The sequence below is a fragment of the Petaurus breviceps genome, unplaced genomic scaffold, assembly GCF_028583685.1.
Source record: "Petaurus breviceps papuanus isolate PSGF00001 unplaced genomic scaffold, PetGlider_PUasm1.0 319, whole genome shotgun sequence".
Classification (NCBI taxonomy): Eukaryota; Metazoa; Chordata; class Mammalia; order Diprotodontia; family Petauridae; genus Petaurus; species Petaurus breviceps.
Window position 1 is genome coordinate 1 of NW_027186082.1, and position 11,244 is coordinate 11,244.

Here is an 11,244-nt window from a genome sequence, read left to right on the forward strand (position 1 = left end):
GAAGGGGAAAGTGACAAACCCTTCCAACATCTCTGCCAAGAAAACCCCAAATGAGTTCAGGATGAGTAGCACCAGACTGCACCACAAGAGAGGCAGGAAGGGGACCTATCACATGGCTGAATAAAAATCACACCAGGATTCATTTGGAAAAGGAAAGATCTGCAAGAGGAAGGGAAGCAATGAACAGAAGGAAGGGCAAAGATGGAACCACACTCTCACATGATGTCATTAAGCAGCCGTCATCAAAGCCGCATGACTTGGGTAAAATAACAGAGAGATAAATCAGAGGAAGAGAGTAAAGGAGGGAGATGCAGAAACTACAGAGCCCAGGAAGCCAGTGCTTGATGAAGAGAAAAACAAGCCATCCTGGGGAAAAGGAGCTATTAGGTATAAAAAAAACTGCCGAAGAAACTAGGAAGAAAGTCAGGGAGGAAACGAGGCTTAGACCAGCACCTGACACCACACGCTGCCATCCATCCACAGGGATGGTACTTTCTTGTTCAGTTCTTTCAGTCAGGTCCTACTTTGTGTAATTGCATTTGGGGTTTTCCTGGCAAAGACACTGGAATGCTTTGCAGTTTCCTTCTCCAGCTCATTTTACAGATGAGGAACTGAGGTAAACAGGGTTAAGAGACTTGCCCAGGGTCATAGACAATGTGTCTCAGGCTAGATTTGAAATCAAGATCTTCCTGACTCCACACCTGGGCCTCCATGCACTGTGCCTTCTACAGGGATATGTGACCTTAATATTAAAGATTATTTATGAAAAGATTAGGAGAGAAATACATCATGTACCTTCCACAAGTACAGGTAGGAGATGTATTCTGGGCCAAACAAGAGATAGAAGTCATTATAAAAATAAAATAGAAAACTTGGATTGTTTGAAACTGAAAAGCTTCTGCACAGAAAACATGGTGCATCCAGGACAAGAAAGAAAGGGGTCAAGGGGCGGCCAGATGGCTCAGTAAGAGCTCCTGCTCCAGTGTCGGGATGACCTGGGTCAAATCCGGGCTCAGATACTCAGCACCACACCCAGCAATAACTGGCCGTGTAACCTTGAGCAAGTTACTTAACCCCGATTGCTTTAAAAAAAAAAAAGAAAGAAAGAAAGTGGTCAAATGGGAAAATCAAAAACCTTGGTAGGAAATTTCTGTGATAAGGGTTTGCTGTCCAAGACACATAAACAATTAATAAAATGGGAGGAACATCCATTCCCCAATAGACAAATGGCCAAAAGAGATGAACAAGAAATTGTCCAAAGAAGAACTGCCCAGTGTTCCCATTAGGGAGTGACAGGTAAACCAAACAACAGTGCGGCTTCATCTCATATCCTGCAAACTTGCCCAAAGCAACAACTGGCAGCAGTCGATGTGGGAGGGGCTATGGGAAGGGGGACACGCTTAAAGCCAAGGTTGGAGGAGCTGGGAAATGGGAGAAGATCCTGAAGATCTGAGTTCAAATCCAACCTCAACCTCTTACTAGCTGTGTGATCCTGGCAAGTCACTGAATGTGGTTTCCTGACCATAGCAGACGCATATAAACACCCCCTTCCTGCCTCACTGATCAGGGACACTGGTCTCCTGCCTGCCATCCTCCTGCCTTTCCAATGGTCATCTCTCATGCTGGGAATGTCCCTCCTCATGCCCTGGGCCTTCTGGCTTCAAGTATCAATGAAAATCTCACCTTCTTAAAAACTGCTTCTCAGAGGCCTCAAAGGGCTCTCCCTTCTATACTGTAGAGAGCTTGTATAGACACAGCTGCTTACAGGTTCTCTCCCCCATCAGACTGGGAGACCCTTGAGGGAAGGGCCTGGTTTTCCTTCCTTTGTATACACAGTAGGTTAGCTCAGTGTCTCTACGCTTTCTAAAAGCTTGTGGACTTCACCTAAGAACTGCTAAATGGGAAGGATTCAGAGACCTGGGAAGACACGTGTGGCCTGAGGCAGGGGGACAGGAGCAGCCCCAGGAGGGCCATGTCTGCCCTGCCAAGGCCCAGAGCTGGGGGAGCCTTCAGGGCTCTGCTGCAGGCCCAGCCAGGCCACACTCACGGTCAAGGGGTTCCTGGCCCTTCAGCTAGAACCAGGGGGAGCTCGGCCACAAGAGCCAGAGGAGGGGAAAGGCCATGGATGGACAGGACCCCCACAGAATAAAGAGGAATGAGTGAGGGGGTCATCCTTGGGCCTCAGGTATCATGAGGGAAAACTTAAAGACCAACATGGGAGGGCAACAATTGGAGGGCAGCAACTGGGGGGCAAGATGCCAAAGTTTCAGTGAATCAGTTTAAAACACAGAAGAGAGAGCAGGGCAGCAGTGTTGTTACTGTTTCCATTTCCTGCCTGTCTTTGCAATGAATCAGTCCTCAGAGAGGGCATTGCCACCCTCAGACACAGTCCTCTAGGTCAGTAGAAATGGCCTCTGGTTGAGCTTGGCCCAGTCTGAGGACACAGTGCACTCACCTGGGCTGGGGGTCTGCAGCTCCCAGGGGCCATTCCCTCTGGCTCCAGGCTCCCTGCTTGGGCCAGGCCTTGGTCCTCTGCAGGCTGAGCTGGGGAGGCTGAAGGATCCCAGGGGGGCAGAGGGTATTTCTTTCTCATCCTGGGCAGGAGGCTGGCCTACAGGCATTTACAGAGGGTGAGGTCCCACGGGAGCTACAAAGCCCTTGGTTCTGCCCTTAGGGGAGAGACCCCAACACACAGAGGGAGGGAGAAGGAAGGCAGGGCCAGTTTGGAAAGGAAGCTGGTCTAAATAGGAAGACTCCTTCCCTCCATCTCCTGCTCCTCCTCCTCTGTCCCCTTCCCCTCCCCCATTCTCTTTCTGAGATCCAAGAAGCAGAAGGGGTCTGACCAGTCAGAGCCTCAATGGCTCCTGACTCAGAACTCTCCCTCCAGCTGGTCCTCTGCCCTCCCTGCCCCACCTCTCCCATACCAACACACACACACACACACACACACACACACTCACACACACACACATTATGAAGACAAGAGACTGACTGCTTGATCCAGGGAAGAGGGAAGCTTAGGAAGTTTGGGGATGGGGAGGGCTCTGGGATGGAGCCACCAGGGCATGACCAGGGGAAGCCTGAGACTGGGAGACCAAATCCAGTTTGGGATTCAGCCCCCTGGCTCTGAAGGCCTGAGGGCTCTGAAAGAAGAGGGGGCAGGGGAGCAGGAGGCCTGGGGAAGGGGGGCACAGGTGGGGGCTGGAGGAAGACATTCTAACCCAGCTCATGTCAGGGAGCTCAGGGACACTGAAATGACAGAAGGGATCCAGGGGGACACTGAGCCTGGGAAAGCAGGAGGACTGTGTCCTGGGGTCTAACTAGGAGCTGGGGAGGACTCCTGGGACCCTCTGGGGGAGCTTAGGCCTGAAAACCCTCAAGGGAGACCAGACACAGGGAGCCAATGCTGGGATCTGACAGGGAAGCAGCCCAGTGGCTGTGGGTCCAGGGGAGGGGGGACAGGCAGGAGCTTTGGGGCCTGGGGAGGGTGACGGCAGACCTTGGGAAGTGATTGGGAGTCTGTAGTGAGGTAGGGGCCGGGAGCTTTTCCAGAGGCCAGGTCAGGGAGGAAGGATCACTCCAGATGGAAGAGGAGGGCACTCACCACGTGGTCAGAGGAGGAGGATGAGACCCAATGGTGGGAGCAGCCAGCAGAAGCCAGGAGGTGAGGGTGCGGCAGGGGGGGGGCTGGCTCAGACCAATCTGGGACCTGCACCCACAGAGCTGGGGTCCAGAAGGCAGAGAGATCTCAGCTGTGAGGGAAGGCGCCAGGGAGAGCTCTGCTCTGAGGGAAGGCAGAGATCCTTCAGCTGCAGAGGAAGAAAGCAGCCCAGGCTCAGCCCAAGTTCCTGTTTCCAGCCAGCCCCCTCTGGGAGGGTCACCCACTCTCTGCCCAGCCTCTGGGCCCTTTCCCTCCAATCACACCCACACCCAGGAGCTCAGGACCCTGCCTGCCTCTCCTCCCCAAGCCCTGCCCTCCATCACATGGAATGCCTTGTCCACTGGGATGAGCCCTCTCCAGCCCTAGACCCCTCCCAGGCACCCAAACTCCACCCCAGGGCTCTGATTGCACCTGGGCCACCCCCCCTCCCCACCAGGCTGGCCAGTTCTGAGAGCTCCTCCTCCCCATCACTACCACCTGATTCCTTACTGGAGGAAAAATTAGGGAGTTTAGGAAGTGGGAGGGGGAGAGCAAGGCAGAGACAGGCTGCAGATTTCCAGGAAAGCAAGAGATTCACAGCAAAACAGGCCTTAGCTTCAGAAGGCAGGTTGCTCACAAAATGCGGCCACTTTGGCCAGCACGTCTCTCCTGACTTAAATCAGAATGGGGCTCACTTAAGGTCAGATGCGTTCTCCTAGGTTGCTGTTTGTCTTTCGTTCTCCGAGGGGACCCTGACATCAGGAAGGTGATGCCCCGATACACAAGCGAATTGCGTTGGAGTGAGGGAGGGCTGAACAAAGTCACCAGCCTCCCTTTGTCCTCAGGAGCCTCCTGGGCCCAGTGGTGAGATTTGGATCAGGACACTTGGGGATGGCCCGGGATGCAGTGGGAGACCATGGCCTGCTTAGGCTAAGGTCTTTAATAGGAGGATAATTGGGATGTTTGACCCTCTGGGGGTAGATCAGGCCTTAACGCAAAACGTGCTGTAAATTTGGCATTTCAGGCGATGTGTTTAGGAGGTGTGAGAATGAGAATTCAGTGTACCTGGGTCAGAACTGCCCCATCCCACCCTCTGAATGGAGGCCATCTAGACAGTCTGTCATATAAGATAATTAACTGAATTAATGTCCTTTGGCAGCTTTGTTTCATGTTTTAATATTATACCATTATGTGATTATTGGGCTTCTAATTTTTCTCCTTTTGGGATTCGGGGGAAAATATTCTATTTTATAATGAATGCTATTAATTTGAAAAAGGATTTCCAGAAGGTTATATAATTGTTCCCTTAGAAAATGAGCTCTTCTTAGCTCTGGATACTTCAAAATTATGAATTAAGCTGTAAAAAGGTAGTTACACTCTTTAAAACTGTTATGTATTTAATTGGGCCTGTTTTGCTTTAAAATGAATAATAATTTTTACCACATGATGAATTCTTGTCCTGGAATCTTAACTCTTTACACCTGTGAGATACAAGGTGATTGTATTACCAAGATAAGGTCAAAATGGATACATGACCTAGATAGATAAAAAGAAACATTTTTACAAGAAAATTAAAAGAGTGGGGAACATGTTATTTCTCACTTATGACTTATGGGTTTACCACTTGGACTTTTGGAAAGATGAACAATTTATGAACTAATAATATAGAAGAAAATTAGGTGTACAATGGATATTTTCAATTACATTAAATTAAAAGGTTTTTCTACAAAGGAAACAAATGTAGGCAAAGATTAGAAGAAAGCAGAAAATTGGGGAAACAATTATGGACAGTTTATCAGGTAAAGGTCTCATATCTGAAATATGCAAAGAACTTTGTAAAATTTATAAGACTATGAAATATTCCCCAATTGACAGTCAAAGTATATGAATAGAAGCTTTCCAGTGAAAAAAATCAGTCATTTATACTCAGATTTTAAAATGGCCTATTTTTTTTTTCCTTTTGGAGGGCAATTGGGGTTAAGTAACTTCCCCAAGGTTACATGGCTAGTTTTTTTTGTGTGGGTGTTAAGTGTCTGAGGCCGGAACTGAACTTGGGTCCTTCTGACTCCAAGGCCAGTGCTCTTTTCACTGTGCCACCTAGCCACCCCTATGGCTAGTTTTTTTGTTAAGTGTGTGAGGTCACATTTGAAAACTCAGGTCCTCCTGACTTCAGGGCCGATGCTCTATTCACCGTGCCACCTAGCCGATCCTGCCTAATTCATTGTTTATTAGAGAAAGACAGATTGTAACAATTGGCCAAAATGATAACAGAGAAAAGTGACAAATGTTGGAGAGCATGTGGAAAAATTGGGACATAAACATTGTTGGTGGAATTGTAAAATGATGCAGCCATTTCAGAGAGCAATCTGGAATTATGCCGAAAGAGTTATTAAACTACCTGTACCCATTGACCCAGCACTGCTGCTGTCTGTTTGAAAATTTGTCTATTTCCAAAGATAATGAGGGAAAGGGGAAAAGTACCAACATCTTCTGAAATATTTCCAGCCGTTCTCTTTGTGGTGGCAAAGAATCAGAAATTGCAGGGATGTTCATCAGCTGGGGAATGTGGTATATAATTGTGATAGAGTACAAATGAGGAATTCAATGATTTTAGAAAAAACATGGAAAGTATGAAATGAGGAAGAGTGAAACCAAGGGAACATTGTATCCAGAAGCAGAAGGGAACAATGTATCCAGAAGCAGAAGGGAACACTGTATCCAGAAGCAGAAGGGAACACTGTACCCAGAAGCAGAAGGGAACAATGTATCCAGAAGCAGAAGGGAACACTGTATCCAGAAGCAGAAGGGAACACTGTACCCAGAAGCAGAAGGGAACAATGTATCCAGAAGCAGAAGGGAACACTGTATCCAGAAGCAGAAGGGAACACTGTACCCAGAAGCAGAAGGGAACAATGTATCCAGAAGCAGAAGGGAACACTGTATCCAGAAGCAGAAGGGAACACTGTACCCAGAAGCAGAAGGGAACAATGTATCCAGAAGCAGAAGGGAACACTGTATCCAGAAGCAGAAGGGAACACTGTACCCAGAAGCAGAAGGGAACAATGTATCCAGAAGCAGAAGGGAACACTGTATCCAGAAGCAGAAATGTTATTTTAAGAATGATGTTAAGTAAATCAGTTACTTTAATGGTAGCATCTCTAAGGCTGGAGGATGGGGAAGAAAAAACAAGAAATTTACATGATAATTCTGTTGGATATTTGAAAGGAACAGCAAGCTGTGCTATTTACGGTGATTTGCAGTAGCTTTGCAGTTTCACACACAACTATCTCTTTTTAATGTACTGTGTTATGGAAATACTTTTTTCTATAAATTAACAATTAAATTATTTTTATTTTTATTTTATTTTCAATTTTTTTTGGCCTTTTGGAGGGCAATTGCGGTTAAGTAACTTGCCCAAGGTTACATGGCTAGTTTGGTTGTTTTTTTTTTTTTTTTTTGTGGGTGTTAAGTGTCTGAGGCCAGAACCAAACTCAGGTCCTCCTGACTCTGGGGCCCGCACTCTACTCACTGCGCAGCCTAGCTATCTCAATTAAATTATTTTAAAAAAATAAAATGAACAATAACAACAACATCAACAACTTGCTCTTTGAGGAAAATCCAAAGGATTCATACATTCCCCTTGTGCTCAAAAGGACAATTCTTTGTTCAGGCTTTAACTTGCATTAAGTGGGCAGAACTCAGGACTAAGAGAATTAAAAGAAATTTCTGATAACATATCAAGGTATAAACACATTGCAGGGCTTATCACTGCAGATCACCAAGGGATTCAAGATGGAACCAGCTCTTGGTTCCACAAGTTTTGGAAGGAGACAAAAGACCATTTGGATAAGCCCATGTCAGTAAAAGGGACATTGCCTCTCAGCACCTTCACAAAGACCAGTACATGAGGGCTAACAGGTGCTAGCAAATGAGGGTGATCTGATATGGCAAGTCAACAAGTCTTAAGGGCTCAAGGGACCCCTTAAGCTTCCTCAACATTTGCAAAGTGATGAACAGAAAATAGTAGCAAAGCAGAGGACTGGGTGATGCCTTCCCCAACACTGATTGCATTATGGAATGGAAAAGGCGCATTTTACAGGTTTGTTTTTCTGCATTTCTTGTGAGCTTCCTATGCCCTAACACATGGTCAGGTACAGGTGAGTAATAGCTATACTCCATCCTATTCTCATTCAGATTTCTCCAGGAGTCTATCACGTCTAACTTTTCAAAAATTCCATTCTTTTCCTTTATTCTTTATCTTATTTTATGGTTAGATTTATCTAGGCCTGAGAGGTGTAAATTGAAAACCCCAAAATTTGCTAAAACAATTTAGTTTTATGTGTGCTGTGTGTCTCTGTGTGTGCAGACACACTAAAAGTAGTCTTCTTATACTAAATTTATTTATGTAACTCTCTTAACATTTGCTTCATCATTTTAGATGTTCTGCTATTTGATGCATATATGTTTAGTATAGTTCATTTTAGCAAAATGTAGTTTCCCTGATTATCTCTTTTAATTAGGTCTCTTTTTGCCTTTGTTTTGTTTAAAATCATGATGGATACCCCTGCCTTTGTTATATCAGCTAAAGAATAATATATTTTAATCTAGTCTTCTGTTTTTACTCTCTGAGTGTCTTTTTCTTTGAAGTATGTATTTTATAAACAATATATTATTGGATTCTTGTTTCTAATTCATTCTGCTATCCTCATTCATTTTATGGGTGAGTTCATCCCATTCACATTCAAAATCATAATGGCTAAATGTCCATTTCCTCCCATTTTATTTTCTATTTACCCTTCTATTTTTTATCCCATACCTCCCTCCAAAGTCTGTTTTGCTAACCTCCCTGAATCTATCCTCTCTATTACCCCACCTTTTTTTCTTTTTGGGGGAAGGCAGGGCAATTGGGATTATCAAGTTCCTTCCTTTTGGTGAAAATCTTTAACAGAACAGTATTTCTTCCTATAGGTTGCTATACCTTTTGAAAGATCAATTCATCTTGAAGACGAATCAGTTTGTTATTAGCTCCTCTGCTATTGAGAAAAACAGGAAGAAAGATGGGGACAGGGGGAAACAAGGAGAGAGGAAGGAGACCTAATAGACAGTAATCATTACTCTCTCAGGTGTCTGTTCCAGGTGTTGTCCCTTCTCCCTACAGGAGCAGCAAGTGCTTCTTCCTTGTATGGTTTTGGTGCATCTGGCTCCTGCTGCAGAAGTTGGTTTATCCTTTCCACCAGCTGAAGCCAATAAGCCAGCAAGACTCAGGGAAAGAAGTTTTATTCCACCCAGACTGTGGCAAAGCCAACTTGGCCTTGAACGGAAGCTGTGGCATTCATCAAAATAGCAGTATTTATACAATACTGAATACCAGAGACAAGGGGAAAAAAGTGGCTATTCATTATGGTGAAGCTGGTTATACCAACACCAAAAGGTGTGCTTGTTAAGGCCCTTGTGTACCTTCCATTAAGGTGGGTAAAGGAGAAATGGGTCCTGGTTAGTAGAGCTAGTTACCTCAAATCTAAGGGCACTCTCTGACATGGGAGTGTTGAGCACAACCCCACCTTCCATTCCCTTAATTGATCTGTAAGCAGGCATTTCAGCACAAACTCCACCCTGCCCTCTCCTAATTGATCCATGGATGGGGGTTTCAGCCTAGGGTAAAATCCCTGCTCCATTCTTCCCCGTCCCCTGCCCCCCCCCCACCATGGGTGTTCCCCATCTCCACCCATTCTGGGTTCCCTGTCCCTCAGCCTAGGGAAAAACTTTGCAGGCAAATTCAACTATACACTGACCAATCACTGACTGTAGTTTCAGCTTACCTAACCTGACTATTGTAATCTCTTTAAAAACCAGTATACTGTTCATGCCAATTCACTGTCTGATCTGGGTATGTGACCCCGGCAGTTGGTAATAAAATCCACTTGCAATTTTAATCTCAGGGATCTTCTGTCTTGCTCCTTTATGCCCTACATAATTGGAGGCCCTATTGAGATCTGTGGTGTTCTGTGGCACCACAAAATCCCCGAATAAGAAGAGCTCTCAGCCTCTGAGGTAGGCGTCTGCTCGCCCGATACCGGGGGGGCCGGCCCCTGATGACATTCTAGGGCCCCAGGTCTTGAGCAGGGAAAGATCGCATCTGCCTCCCAACTTCGACTTGCTCCTCATTCAGTCTTTCATGGATCCAGGACCTTCAGTTTGGGGGTGAATTACAATCTGTTCTGGAGGGGGAAGGGCTAGATGTGGCCATTTGTGCAAGGGGCATCTCCTCCCCAGCTGAAGCTCTGAGACGTCCGAGCCTCTCCACCGTCAGTATTCTGGTTCATGTTTGTATGTTTTTTATGTGTCCTATGCTCACTTGAGCTCATTTGCTTCCTGTTCAGAATCTGCAGGGGCGAACAAGCAGCTAGGGTATTGTTTGTTGGTATGTGTCCTATGTTCTGGAAGTTTTGTCTTGAGCTCATTCGCTTAAAGCCTCCCCGTTTTTATTCTGCAAAGCAGATATTCGAGTGGCTATCAGACAAGCACCTCCAAGGGAGCTTTTCTGATTTCTGCTGGGAAGACTTATTTGTTTATAAGACTATACTGTTTATCTTTTCATCCTAGAACATGGGAGGTTCAGTCAGTACATCAAAAACTCCCCTGGGTTGTATACTAAGCCATTTTAGAGTAGCCTATCAGGACGGCAGATTATGGGGTCCCCTTGAAGAAGAGAAAACTCATTTCTTATTGCATGAATGAGTGGCCCATGTTTCGGGTGGGCTAGCCCCCTCAGGGAACTTCCAACAAGCAAATTATCCAATCAGTGTGGCGGGTGGTCACAGGGAATCCAGGACATCCAGATCAGTTCCCTTATATTGACATCTGGCTAGATCTCATCACCTATGCCCTTCCCCGGCTTAGGAACTGTTCTTACCTAAGGGCTATCGGAATCCCTGTGGCCCACCCGCTCGGATACTGCTAAGACAAAACCTCCCGCAAACATCCTACACGATCATGGTGAGAAGAGTAATTTCCCACCACCTCACAGCCCTCCATCCCCTCCCTCTGCCTCTTCTTCTGAGTCCTTGGGGCCTCCAGCCTCCCCGAGTCCCCTTTCACCGCCCCCACCCCCAAAAACAGACACACCCCGACTGGGACAAACTATCAGCCCCCAGAAGAACCCTCTTCCGCTTCAGCCATCCTTCCCCTCAGGGAATCCAGGAACCCAGAGCGAGTCCCCTTCCTCCTATATGTTCCCTTCTCCACTTCAGATGTTTACAATTGGAAAACTCAAAATCCCCCCTTTTCAGAAAAACCTCAGGCTCTTATTAATCTCCTGGAGTCTGTCTTCCAAATGCATCATCCCACGTGGGAGGACTGGCCACAGCCCTTAACCACTCTATTCACCACTAAGAGGGAGATAGAATAAAACAGGCAGCCAGAGGGTGGGTCGTTGGCGGAACCAAGAGAAGAGGTAGAGAGAGTGTTTCCTCTTCCCGGCCCATCTGGGACCCTAACACTTCTAGGGGCCGAGAGGCATTAGACACCTACCACCGATACCTCCTCCGGGGCCTAAAAGCAGCAGCTCGAAAACCAACTAACCTGACTAAGGTTTCTGGGGTCAG

At 46.5% G+C, this 11,244-nt stretch overlaps 1 long non-coding RNA gene across 1 annotated transcript; it reads left to right on the top strand.

The window, feature by feature from the left end:
* Window positions 1–4,153: 4,153 nt before the first annotated feature.
* LOC138167891 (uncharacterized) lies at window positions 4,154–9,577 on the top strand. Its single transcript, XR_011169985.1, has 2 exons — window positions 4,154–4,504; window positions 8,799–9,577. It is a non-coding gene; the product is annotated as an uncharacterized lncRNA (long non-coding RNA).
* Window positions 9,578–11,244: the final 1,667 nt, after the last annotated feature.